The following is a 13,947-nucleotide window of genomic DNA, read 5'->3' on the forward strand; positions in this document are numbered from 1 at the left end:
CTGTTTGTCTCCTCAACCAAATGTACATATACATACATCCCTTGGCCACATAGAACCCAGCTGACAGTTATTTCAAGATGAGGGTTTCTAAACTGAGTAAAATTTATTAAATAATATGCCACACTTTTCTTGCTTTAACATATTTTATGTGTCTTCTACATGGTAAACAATCTCAGCATATGTTGATCCTTAAAATTTCAGGAAGTTCAAATGAAGAGTTACTGGCCATTCTGACCAATCATCACAATAAGAGGAAGAAAATTAATAAATTAATATGGAGCACTCTTCTATGGAGCATAACAACTCCACAGAGGTAGATAAATTAAAAAACAAATATAGTATTATTTATTGAGAATCATCTTTGTGATAAGCATTATATTAAGCTATTCTCCTATCTTAAATCATTTATTTTTAGATCTAATCATCTCAGTTTCAGTCCTTATAGAAAGATAGGGGAGGTTAAAAATGTAAAATAATTTACTTAACTTCAATAGTAAGTGATAATGGTGTGGTCACCTGACTATGAAACCTGGGCTTATTTCACTACTCTAGTGCTTCAGTGGAATGCTTTCTAGTTTGTTTATTTCCATGAAACACAGTTCCTGGGCTGTTCGGTGGGTTTGACCAAATTTTGGTTTAACACTTCAATCCAAGTACTTATGCTAGAGCACTGGCAGAGTGGAGACAAACAACACCTACCAGCAATGTAATGAGTTAGGGACATTATCCTCCCTATGATGGAAGACTGAAACTCCCCTGGAATAAATAAATCTATAGGAAATATTCTTGCAATCAATAGTCACCATGCCTAAGGACAGGAATTCAGTGCTAATTGATACAAAAAGAGTGGTTTTGTGGTACCTGCATATAAAAATGTCCAAAGGAAATATGTTCCTCTTTTCCCCCATTCTCTATGTGTCTATGATAAAGAAGAAGTGAGCAAATATAGGACTCAAAGACAGAAAAGGAGTTAGCATTCTTTGTGTTTACCAGTCACCTCAGTTAGTTCTATAACATGCAAGTGACAATATGAAATTTTCATTTTACTCCCTTTTTCCCCCCTGGAGCATCCTAAATACTGTACTTGTAGATATTTCCAAGTTAAGATGGTGCTCAGTGCTCAGACTCTCAATAATACATATAATCTGTTGACATTTCATTTTAGAGATGCATAAAAACCTCTGCAAATGCAAGGAGCTCTACAGCAAAGTGGAAGGTATTAATATAATGGGTACAATAATTCTGAAGGAGAAAAAAAAACTGTATATTACAATTTGGAGTCATTTGGCACCTCTGGGTCTATTCTGGAAAAGACTTTAAATGAGACAATAAGAGGAAACTAATTTACAATTTTAAATAAGCAGAGCTCATGTTTCCATATTGCTAAAAGGCAAGGTTAGATGAGCACTGTACAGTTATCATAAAATTTTTATCAAGAAGCTGCAGTATTTTTAATAATTCATTATTTTACCTTCTTGCAAGAACCCCTCTAAAGGTTGGGTTATGTTTTAATCTTGGAAGAATTGATTTTGGAGAGAAATATTTCTCTAATTACATGGTGACAAATCTATTATCAAGGAGTCATTATTAGTATAAACTAATTCTATCCCTCCTCTTTATACATCTTTCAATCATTTGTATTGATAAAGTATTCTCCTTCCTACCTACATCAACTTAATGGCATATTGAGGGAAATACAAAATTGCATATTTAAATCACCCTGAGAGGTTTAAAAATTTTTTAATATATATGCTGATGTTTCTTATGAAGATCTAACATTAACAGGCATGTACCTTGCTTCACTAAATAGAGGATTCCCTTCTCACATCTTAATGAATGCAATTCTGTACATAAATACATAACCTAAATACATAATTTGTCAAGAACCTGACAATCCATCTTAGAAAGCATTTTATTTAAAGAATAGTAAGAATAAAGTAGAAAAATAGTAAAAAAATATAGTAAAAAATTACGTAGCCAGTCATCCCAACTTCAGCGCACAGATGAATGATCAAATGTGGGCATGATTGGCTGACCATTCTTAGGTGTAAAGATGCCACGGGTCTTTTGTTAGACACAAGTTAATTGCACAACACATCTTCCTAACTATAATCCTGACTTCAGGGTATCTTGTCAGATTATTCTCGAAGTCATTATCTAGTGACTGAATGAGTTGATGTCAAAAATGAAAATATGGCTCACAGTGGGGAGGAACAAAAACCCAACACTTTATTAACTAAAAATATATATATAAGTCAGGGAGCTTGATTCCATAATAAAATTTCCTGGCCTGAGCTTAACATCCCGAAATTAACCAAATGTGTAATTTTAAAAAGTGTTAGAGCATTCCAGCATCCATGCCATGATATGTAATTTCCACATTATGGATTTTAAAAACTTAACCTAGGGAATAAGGAAAGACAAAACAACACAACAAAAAGTTTTGGCAGTTTCCTCATTGGGTGATCCAAATAATTGGCAAATAAATATTTATGAAAAATAAACATTTTTCTTTCAAATGCTATATTTATGAAACAAATTATGAATGTTATGTATGGTAGGAAGAAAATGTGTTTTCATTGAAAAATCATAAGAAACAATTGTGTTCAATTTTCATATAAAATCGTGAATTCATCAGTAGAGAGATATTTTGCAAAGCATCAGCCCAGTTTCTGACCTCTCCACTTTGGCTGCATAATTCGATCTTTTAATAAGCTAAACACACACAAAATGTCCAGTACACCAAAGAACATTTATTCATTTACTCAAAGGGCCTAAAGAAGTGGGAAGTCACTTGACAAGAGCCCAAAGGTAATTCCCAAAGGGAATTTTTCTCTTTAAAACAAATAAGATTTTGGCCTCAAGAGAAAAACAAAAGCCCATTTTTGTTTCCTCCCTCCATGTCCTCCACCCCCACACCCTCAGAGCTGATCTGTGAGGGGAATGAGAGGAACATATGAATGAGAGGGACCTTTCTATAGCAGCACTAAGAGTGAAGTCCTCTTTGAACATAATTTCTTTCAGACCCTTGCAAGTTGGGAACACAGTATGTGTGTAAATGTATTTGTATATTTGATAGAGAGAGAGCTGGGAATGCAGAGGCCTGTAACTATAAGGGAAAAAACTGTTTGTAGGGCCTACATTACTGGTACTATAGTTGGTAGGTGGGTATCTCTCTCCCCATCTCATATGTATATGTCTGTGATTGTGCATGTATATATATATATATATAGAGAGAGAGAGAGAGAGAGAGAGAGAGAGAGAGAGAGAGAGAGGGAGATTATATATTATATATACATAGAAATTTGGAGAACAGAGGTTCCTTAAAAAACTAAAAATAGAATTACAATATGACCCAGCAATCCCATTACTGGGCATATACTCCGACAAAACCATAATTTAAAAAGATACATGAACCCCAATATTCATTGCAGCACTATTTACAATAGCCAGGACATGGAAGCAACCTAAATGCCCATCGACAGATGAATGGATAAAGATGTGCTACATATATACAATGGAATATTACTCAGCCATTAAAAGGAATGAAATTGGGTCATTTGTAGAGACGTGGATGGATCTAGAGACTGTCATATAGAGTGAAGTAAGTCAGAAAGAGAAAAACAAATATTGTATATTAACGCATATATGTGGAACCTAGATAAATGGTACAGATAACCCAGTTTGCAGGACAGAAATAGAGACACAGATGTAGAGAACAAACATATGGACACCAAGAAGGAAAGTGGCAGGGGAGGTGGTGGTGGGATGAATTGGGAGATTGGGATTGACATGTATACACTAATATGTATAAAATAGATAACTAATAAGAACCTGTTGTATAAAAATAAATTAATTTAATTTAATTTAATAAAAGAAATTTGGTTGGTCAGTTAAAAGTCTTATTTTACTCATCTGTAAATGGGTTAATATTAGAAGCTAATTTGTATGGTTGCTGTGAATATAAAATGAGATAAAATACTTAAGCTCATCACAGGGTTTAGCATATAGTAGTTGGCCAATAAGTGCTATCATTTAGGAATTCTCCTGATCTGCCAAAACCTGGAGATTCTATGTAGGAGCCCATTCATTCATTCATTATCTTGTATTTGCTGTTGGAGCATAATGCTCTATATATACCTGGGAACATAGCTGTGAAAAAGATAAATGTGGTCTTAATGTTCTTGGGTCTTATAACGTGGTAACAAATTACAACTGATAAGTGTCTGGCACACAATGCACACTCAATGTGTAATTAAGCACACAGAGAGAGATAATATGAGTGTTTATAAAAGGATACTTGATCGGATCTGCAAGAACAGGAAGAATTTTCTAGGGAAAAAAAGGTTAAGCAAAGACCTGAAGGATAAGCCAGTGATTTACATGGAGACAAGAGGAAAGTGGGTCCATGGCAGAGGAAATTTGTGTGAAAATCCCATAAAAGAGAAAGCATAGTTTTGTGAAAGAGTGTATTGATGAACACCAGGTAAATGTGGAGTCTTGTCACGCAAGGCCTCACAAACTGCATCAGAGATTTAGGGCCTGTTCCTAAGAGTAATGGGTGGCTAGGAATATTTTAATAATTAAAATGATCAGATTTTCATATTGAATTGTTTTCCTTGGTGACAGCATGGAAAATGGACCAAAGAGACCAATATTTTAATCTGGGAGACCCACTGGGAATCTAATGCTTTCATCAGGTGAGAGAATGTAGTGGCTTAGGTGAGCATATGGAGGTAGTAAAGTGGATGTAAAGGTAGTAAAGTGGATGATTCAAGAAAGGTGGTAGAATCCACTTAACTAAATAATTTAATTTAAATACAGATAGGCAAGGTGCTAGATGATAAATTTGTTTAGAATGAGATCCAAGTCAGCCACTGAGGGACAATTGGAAGTCTCTGGCATCCCTTTACCTAAAGGAATGAGAGAATCAGGAAGAGATTCCAAATTACTATCAAGTGGCTGGGATTCAGGATGCAAGGCAAGACCTCCAGTTCCCATGGAGAGCTAAGGGATCAATCTGTAAGGTAAGTCAGTGGTATAAAGACTAGGGAAATGGGGAGATAGACTGATGAAGGGAAGTTGTGGGATGGTTGCTATGATAGACTGATGAAGGGGAGTTGTGGGATGGTTACTACATTCTTCATGAAAACAAAAAAAAACTTTTAATCTGCTATCGAAATTGGTTTTATTCGTTCATGTTCCAAGTTCCAAAGCACTTCCAATTACCTTGTATTTTTGAAGACCATGAAGCTCAACATCTCAAGTTCATTTTTTAAAATACAATTTTAATCCATTGTAAGAATTTTTTTCAAAAGTACTGCATGTCAGTGGACAAATTAATAAGGAAGAATAATTTTAGAAAGTCACATTGTTTTTATTTAAAAGGAGAAAAAAACATGCTTTGATATGATATTTCCAGACTAGAATCAGAAAACCAAGTTTATTCTTCATTTCCCAAAAGAGCATTTTCCTGCTTTAAAATACTCAGAAATTTTGCATTTGGTATGTGGCTGGCTTTGCAGCCCTAAATTAATGATTATTATTTGGAAATGTTAATTAAAATGACAACATTTTTCTATAGATCTCAGCAAGAGACTTTTATATTTACCTTGTATCTGCAGTTTGTCTTCTAAGATTCAGAAATAATATCTGGGTGTCATTAAGCTGGATCCATCAACACTTTTGACATGATAGATAGCTTTGGGAGCTGGTAATGGGCATTTGAGCCATCCACCTCTGGGTCACTAGTTCAGATATGGCTCAGCCTAAGAATGAATTAGACCAATTTCTAGGACAAAGTTGATCTAATTACATGCCATATCACATTAATTAACCCTATTTTGAAACAATGTAAGCAGCTCTTTGAAAATGATGCAAAGAAACTGATGCATATCTTTTTTTTTTAATATAATAGAACCAAATCTATTGATGTTTACTTTTAGGTAAACATCAGCAGAAAATCTGAGAAAAAAGAGAAATTGGCCTTATTTCTTAGTGAGTTACTTTATCTCTTCCACTGCTACTGACGATACACCAGGTTTGGAGAGGACACAGAATGAAACAAGCCCAAGTAGTATTGGTTATTCCTCACATGACCTGGAAAACTGTTAACTTGGGATCATGGTGGAAAGGAAGGAAGTTGTACCCTATATAATTACTACAAGTCTTTGACATTTGCCTCATTCTGCTCATCTATAAAATGAGAATGATAATAATGACAACAGCTCCTAGGCTTGTTATGAATATTGAATAAAATAATGCCTGCAAAATCTTAGCATATTGCCTGGCTCAATAAATAGATCATAATGACAACAATGATGATGATGATGCTGTTGCTTCAGCTGCAGCTGATGAGGAGGAGGAGGAGGAGAAAAACAGAGTGTATTTGACCTATGGGGTCATTTTGTGCTTGTATGGGAAAAAAAAAGATCAGCCAAACTACATGGTTGAAGCAGACATAAAGCATTAGGGCACTAAACAATCAGTTACAGATACTTTAAAGGAAAGTACGTGAAGGGTGAATGTCTACCTCACAACTTGACCTTTAGTCATCTTGCAACCATGTAATTCTTAATTTTAGAAAGAACAATCTCCCTTCTCAGAACACACCCTCTGATGTCCATTTTGTATTCATACAGAGGATGCTCAGTGTGGCAGATCCTCTGGAGTTCTGAAGTCAGTGCATTGTAAAGAAAGGGTACCAAATTCTTGGTCAAAAGAGCCAGCAATGAATTCTAACTCTGCCACTTCTTTGAAATATGGTCTTAGACTATTGCAACCATTTTAGGATTCAATTCTCCAATCCTTAAAATAAGGATATTAATAGCTACCTATTACTGATTGCCTACTATAAACCAGTGCAGGTATGCTACATTTTAAAATATCTTTTCTTTAAAATATGTCTGAGAAAGAATTTTGTAAACTGTAAATGCAGCAATCCGTATTTCCACATTTAACAATCAAGGGAGGTACCATGAAGGAATAAGGATTAGAAAATCAGTAATTATGAAAGTATATTTTGTCAATTAGCATTCAGGGATAGAAATAAATGACATTTCTTCCAGTTAATTTCTCTGGAGTCCTAGATAAAGCTGTCCCAGAAGCTGACCTTGAGTCAAGGGTTTGGATGCAAAAATTTCATAAAGGAAACATGCCTAGGAAAAAGCAGTAACATCTGACAGGAAATAGGACAGATAAAAGGAAAAGCCAAATCAGGTTCAATTTCAGGGGAAGTCTCAGATTCAGCCTCAGCCTTCAGGAACCTCCAGAAGAGTCTTGTTCAATAGAGTTTTATAAGATTATGAAAATGTTTATACTGCACTGTATGAGCACTTGAAATGTGGCTGGTACATCTGAGAAAGTAATTTTTTTTTTTATTTCCTAGGGACTCACAGTGTTGTAATCAAGGGGTTGGCTAGACAATATTCCCATCCTTGTACTCAATTAGGAAATATTCTACTTAATTCACTTAGGTTGCTGACAGAATGAATTTCCTTGTGACTGTATGACCAAGGGCCCTAGTTTCTGGCTGTCAGCTGGAGACCACAGTCAGGTCCTAGATGCTGCTCACAGTTCTCTTCCATGTGGCCTTTCCCATAGGCAGTTCACAATAGGGCCACTTACTTCTTCAAGGCCAATGGGAGAATCTCTCTCTCTCTCACTCTCTCATTCAGCTAAGACATATAACCAGATCTAATTAAGGAAGTTTGATCCCATCACCTTTGTTTTTCATATTCTATTGAACAAAAGCAAGTTATAGGTTCTGGCCACATTCAGGTGAGGGAACTATTAAGGGAATGACTCAGTAGGGGCCTTCTTAAGGTTTATCCACAATACTTCTTCATTTTAACACTGGATATTTTAAAAAGAATATAGAATACACTATCCCATTGAATCTTCACAAAAAGTACTATAAATTAGCTAAATTGAGGATTATTATCAATATTTTTAAACAAAGAGAAGAAAACTGAGGTTAAGCAAGTTTAAACCACTTGTCCACAATGCATAGGTTGTTATTAGCAAAGCTGAGCATCCATAAATTTTTTATTTTCAATCCTGTTTTTTTCTGCCACATCATGTTATACTACAGTGACTCCCAAATTTCAGCCACTTGAGAGCCATCTTCACAAATTTTACCTATCTGCAGGCTGACCTAATGATATAAAGGTAGTTATTTCAAAAATAGTTAATTTTCTTGTTTAAATACATTAATTTTAATAATAATATTGATTCTGCAAATGAAAGACATCAGTTGTCATAAAAAGAAAAAGAAAGAGATAAATATACAGATATTAAAGTCAATATTATTTGTTTGTGTCCTACTTAAATTTATATTGCATGTGGCTAGTATATGCCACGCAGGGGAAAAATAAATAACAAGTACATTGTAGAATATTTCAAAAGGCATCCTCCCTTCTGTTCCTAATTTTAACTTGCAAGGAGGATTTGGGGTGTATAGGAATGTATTTCTACTTTCCAAAGAAGATATGTTTTCTATAAGGTAGCAAGGAGCCCAGCACATGCTCTGGACACTCCTCTGGCTGCCTCAAAAAACAAGAGTGGTGTCTCTCCATAGGCACTGGTGTGACTTGGAATGAGGGAGCATCAATAGAAGAAAATGCAATTAGCTAATATAATTAACTCCAGCACGTTTAGCACGTCTTCTTTCCTTTCCATCTCCAAGCTATACAAAGCTCTATGTATTTTGCCTATCAAGAAATGCAAACACGTTGTAACTTCCTCCTCCTACCTCTTTCCGTCAACATCTTTCCCCACAAATTTGGAGAGTGGCAGGGAGAAGCCTTATCCTTATACTTTTTCTTTCCATCTTTTTTCCACAAATGAGTTGTCCCAAGGCTCCGCCTCTCTAGAGATGGCTCTATTTCTGTTCAAATTCACTCTAAATAGCTTCCATAACACTCTTTCATGTCATCTACTTTTAGTGTTGCTTTTTAATGGAGATTCCCACAGTTGTATTTGCTACTGAAACTTTATTCTATCAGGCTTACCACATACTGCTAGGAATATGCTTTCCTAAATTAGCATACAAATCTTAAGCTCATATTTTGTCACAACAAGTGGGACAGATATGCTAATTCTATTCTCTTATCTTCACTTAGTTTACTGATGGGAAGTAAGGTTTATAAAAAATAAATATAAACGTACTGAGACAGAACAAATATGCTGCTTATGTATAAAAAGCATGTTTGAATAGTTGACCAACCCCAGCTAGTTTCTCCATAATTCTCTTAACCACTAAAGAAACAAGGAAGGAAACATTTACCTGGGTGTAGGAGAAAGTAGGAACCCCATAATATCAGTACTGCCTATAACATCAAGATGGGCCATTTAAATCAAGAATAGTATCAACAGCTGATATTTGCATTGGAAAGCTCTTCTGCATTAATGCCATACTTGTATTTGATCCTTGGCATAACCCTGATATGTATTTGCTTGACCCAAGACTCCTGAAATAAATCAAATCCTTCATGCAAACCTGAAATATAGATTTGGGGTAATGACCTCTGAATGATTATTTACCACTACTAAGAATCTTCCTGTTTGCCTACAAGATCTATTGCTCATTGCTTATATCACCTTGGATAGCTGACTTCTTAATACCAAAACCCTATGTCTACTTCTGAAGCATCTATTTATTTAAATGACCCCTGTAGATTCTCTTCCAGTTTTCTGCCCCACCCCAATTGCAACTTTGCACACTCCTTTAATTTTCATGCATCCAAACTTTGACAAGAAACACATCCTGCATTAGCTTTAACTTGATGGAATTGACAGACTAGACTATCATAATTACCCTCTGGAAGGATCAGAGTTTGTAGCTATACATGAGCATGTTTATACTCATGATTTGAACATAGTTATTGTGAATGACCAGATTAAGAATAAGTTTATAGGAGTTGGTGGTTGAAGTGGAGTAGAGGAGAGATTACCAAAAGTAAAGAAGCCCTAGCTAGCTATTAAGAGGTTGGTAAATAATCCATTTGGATCTTGAAGTCACTAAATGTGAAAAGGAATTAGCGATAGGAAAACAATGAATCAAGTGGTAAACTTATAAGTTAATAAGTTTACTATATAAAAGCAAAAAAGGATGCTACCAAATGTAAAGTTGTAATGGCATGGATTTTCCCAGAGACTATAACCCTAACCCTTACCACTTTCTAAAAAGCTTCTGATTCTCTATCTAGATTTCTTTCTTCTGAATCAGATGGAGATGGGTTTAAATCTCAACTCTGTTATTTAATTCTGTGTTCATTTGGCAGGTTGTCCTACCTTTTCTGCCATGTAAGATAGCAATGCTAATTCCCACCTATTAGCAATGTTAGACAAATCAAACAAGGTTATGTATGGAAAATGTCATTTCTTCTTGTTGGAACCTATTCTTAGGAAGATCTTAGGAACTTTCACTAAGATGCCTATCCCAGAAGCATTTTCCTGTGACCTTAGGTAAGCTAGGTAACCTTTGGTAAGCAGTTTATTTAACATTGATACTACTTTTCAGGGATGATTCTGGACTAAATATCATACATATATGCAAAGTGCCTTGGATTTAGTATATACTCAAAATTAAATAGAAAGATATGTCAATGTCTTAAAATAATGACATCCTCAAGGACAAATTCAGTTGGTAGAGGGTTGGCATTGATTCCAAACCACCAAGGTATTCCTACACTTTCCAGTAAAACAGACAGGCTTTACTTCTGAAAAATGACTAAAATGAGGAAGGTAGATATTTACGTATGTCTATCGTAGTACTTGGTTCCTCCCTCTTTTCCAGCTCCTTAACCCTCTCTCCAAATAGACAAGAAAACCCATTCTTTAACCTTTCATTCCCTCAAACTCTGTTCTGGTTTGCAGTTTAGATCAATAGTCTTTTATATGTAGTGCTTTTCGTTGAGTCAAAGTATCCTTGACCCCTCCTTTGGAAAAGACTGTGTGTGTTTGTATGTGAAAGTAAGTAGAGAAGTCTGGGAGTAGAGAGGCCTGGGAGTAGAGGGGTTGCTGATGGAAAATTAGGGCAAAAACTAGACAACATTGGTAAGAAGACAAAAGAACAGCAAGCTGGATTTTTCCCTATGAAAGGGAAGTCTCAGTTTAGCATTTGTAAATGATGCTTTATGAGATGATAGAAACACTCAAAATCCTCACAGGTATAGAATAGGTACAGAGTAAACTGTTTTTATAATGTGAGAGAGTAGACTAAACACATTATAAATCAGTGCCATCTATATGTCATTCCACAAACATTTAGGGGTACCTAATATCTGTGCCAATTGCAATACTAGGCAGATGGATTTGAACAAAGTCTTTGTCCTCCAAAGGCTCACAACCAAGTGAAAGAGATACACACATAAATAACTACTTATTAACATGTTATCTGGATCCAATTGCCCTGCACAAAGAAAAAGAGAAAAAAATTCATGACTCTGAGGAAATAGTGCCTGGATTCAGTGCTTAGGCTCATAGTAAAATCATTAGGGACTACATAAAAATGTATTAAAAAGTAAATAAAAGCCACTCATAAATTCACCTCCAGTGGGTGCTATAATTAGTTTGCTAGGGCTGTCATAAGAAAGTACCATAGTCTTAAACAACAGAAATTTATTGTCTTATAATTCTGGAGGCTGGAAGTCCAAGATCAAGATATTGACAGGGTTGGTTTCTTCTGAGGCCTCTCTTCTTGGCTTGAAGACAGCCATTTTCTCCCTGTGTCTTCACATTGTCTTTCCTCAGTTTATGTGTCCATGTGCCAATCTCTTCTTCTTACATGGACACCGGTCATGTTGGATTAGGGCCTGCTCTAATGACCTCATTTAACTTTAATTACTTCTTTAAAGATCTTATCTCCAAATATAGTCACATTGTGAGGTACTAGGGAAAATGAATTTAGGAAGGGCATATGTAGCCCATAATAGATACATGCTTTAATATTTTGATATACTTTTTTTAATATTTGTACAAATACATATTTTAAGTGTATATGCATGTAAACAAACCTTGGATGAAAATACTTAAAATATCCATCTATTTTCTTGTATGTTGTAAAGGCAATTATTTCCACGTATCTTCAAATATTCTGTGAAAACTTCATTTTGATATCTGAGTATTTTTTGTGTACCTATACAATTTCCTTATTGAAAATTTAAATTGTATCTGCTTTTTGACATTATAAATGAAACTATCATTTAAAAAAATGGTATATAATTCCTTGATTACAATTGTTGTTTGGTCAAATTTCTCAAAGTAGTATTATTGCATCAAAAGTATACATACTTTAAAGTGTTTTTATAAATGTATTGGCAAATTATTTTCTGGAAAGGACATACCATTCACATTCTTACAAGTTGCACACATCAGTGCTGGTTTAACATGTTTCATTTAGAAGTGCAATATGAAAACTCAGTCATAATAAAAATAACATCTGTGCAGTTTTCAGAGAAGGGAAACAATAAGTGGGTATGTCACCAGGAAAAAGTACAGTCAGTTGACTACCAGAGAGCCTCTACCTTAATGAATTCACTAAAATCCAAACATGGGTTCTTAATGTGGCTAAATCATTTGTTAAACATACTATGAATTATACATGGCTGAGGCAGAATTGGAACCTGGGTCTCTTCTTAGTGGTCAGTGAATGTGTCTCAGGGACAGGGATGTTTTTACAGCACCTTTGCATAATTTTTTGAACGCACTGTAAACTCAAGAGAAAAAAAAAGAACTATAATGTATATGGATGAGACCAATATTTTACTATTTAATTTAAAAGTAAGAATGAGAGTTCAGTGTAGGTTTGCCTTACCTCATGTATTATAACATTTGCAACCCAAAATTTGTGAAGTCATTTGTCTCTCTGAAAGACAGAAAGACATTCAAAGTTCCTGCATCTGCATAAAATCAGGAAACATAAAAAGTAAAATTGAATCTTTTTAGACTAAGAAAATATAATTTAACTCTATTTAAGTTTGCAAACATTATGTATGCAAAGTTTAACCCAATCTCAGAACTCAACAGTAAAAGGTTAAAAAAAAAAAAAAGAAGGGCTTTCCTGGTGGCACAGTGGTTGAGAGTCCACCTGCTAATGCAGGGGACATGGGTTCTTGCCCCGGTCCGGGAAGATCCCACATGCCGCGGAGCAGTTAGGCCCGTGAGCCATGGCCACCGAGCCTGCGCGTCTGGAGCCTGTGCTCCGCAACGGGAGAGGCCACAACAGTCAGAGGCCCGCATACCACAAAAAAAGAAAAAGTCTTGTATTTATATAGTTCCTGCAAAAAAAATGGGGATAAGAATACACAGGGCTATTCTGAGGCTATTTCAGTTTCTTTTATTAATTCATTCAGTAAGTTTTAATTAAATAAGGATTTATGTTTAGCACGTGTTATCAAGATGATTAGACATTGTCACTGCCCTCAAGTGAGGGGTAGTTATTGCTATCATGGGGTTCAAAAAAATTAGGGCAGAGCAAGGTGATAAGAGTCTTGCAGTGACGGAAGTGGAGGAGTTAAAGAGTGATTTATTCTTTCTGGAGGTTTTGGTTGTAAACTCTATGAAGGCCAAGATTAGTGTCTGTCCTTTTACAGCTTCATCCCCAGCACCTAGCATAATGTCATTCTCTAGGTTAAAAATAAATAAGTAAATAGGTACAAAAATTTATTTAGAATATTCTAATTTTGTAATTAAAATAATAAAAAGGCCAACTGAATGTGAAACATCACAAATGAAGAAAAGTTGCAGATGAGTCCTTCATTAATATAAGAAAGTTTTATTATTAATTTTGAAATTTTATGTAATAGCTGATCATTTAAAAACTTAATATATTTTAAAATAATTATTGTAGTATAATTGGCATACAACAAGCTGCAAATACTTAAACTGTAAAATAAATAGTGTAATGGGTGAAGTACTTGTTCAAAAATGAAATGTATCTTTTTG

Source organism: Delphinus delphis, chromosome 19 (genome assembly GCF_949987515.2).
Source record: "Delphinus delphis chromosome 19, mDelDel1.2, whole genome shotgun sequence".
Classification (NCBI taxonomy): domain Eukaryota; kingdom Metazoa; phylum Chordata; class Mammalia; order Artiodactyla; family Delphinidae; genus Delphinus; species Delphinus delphis.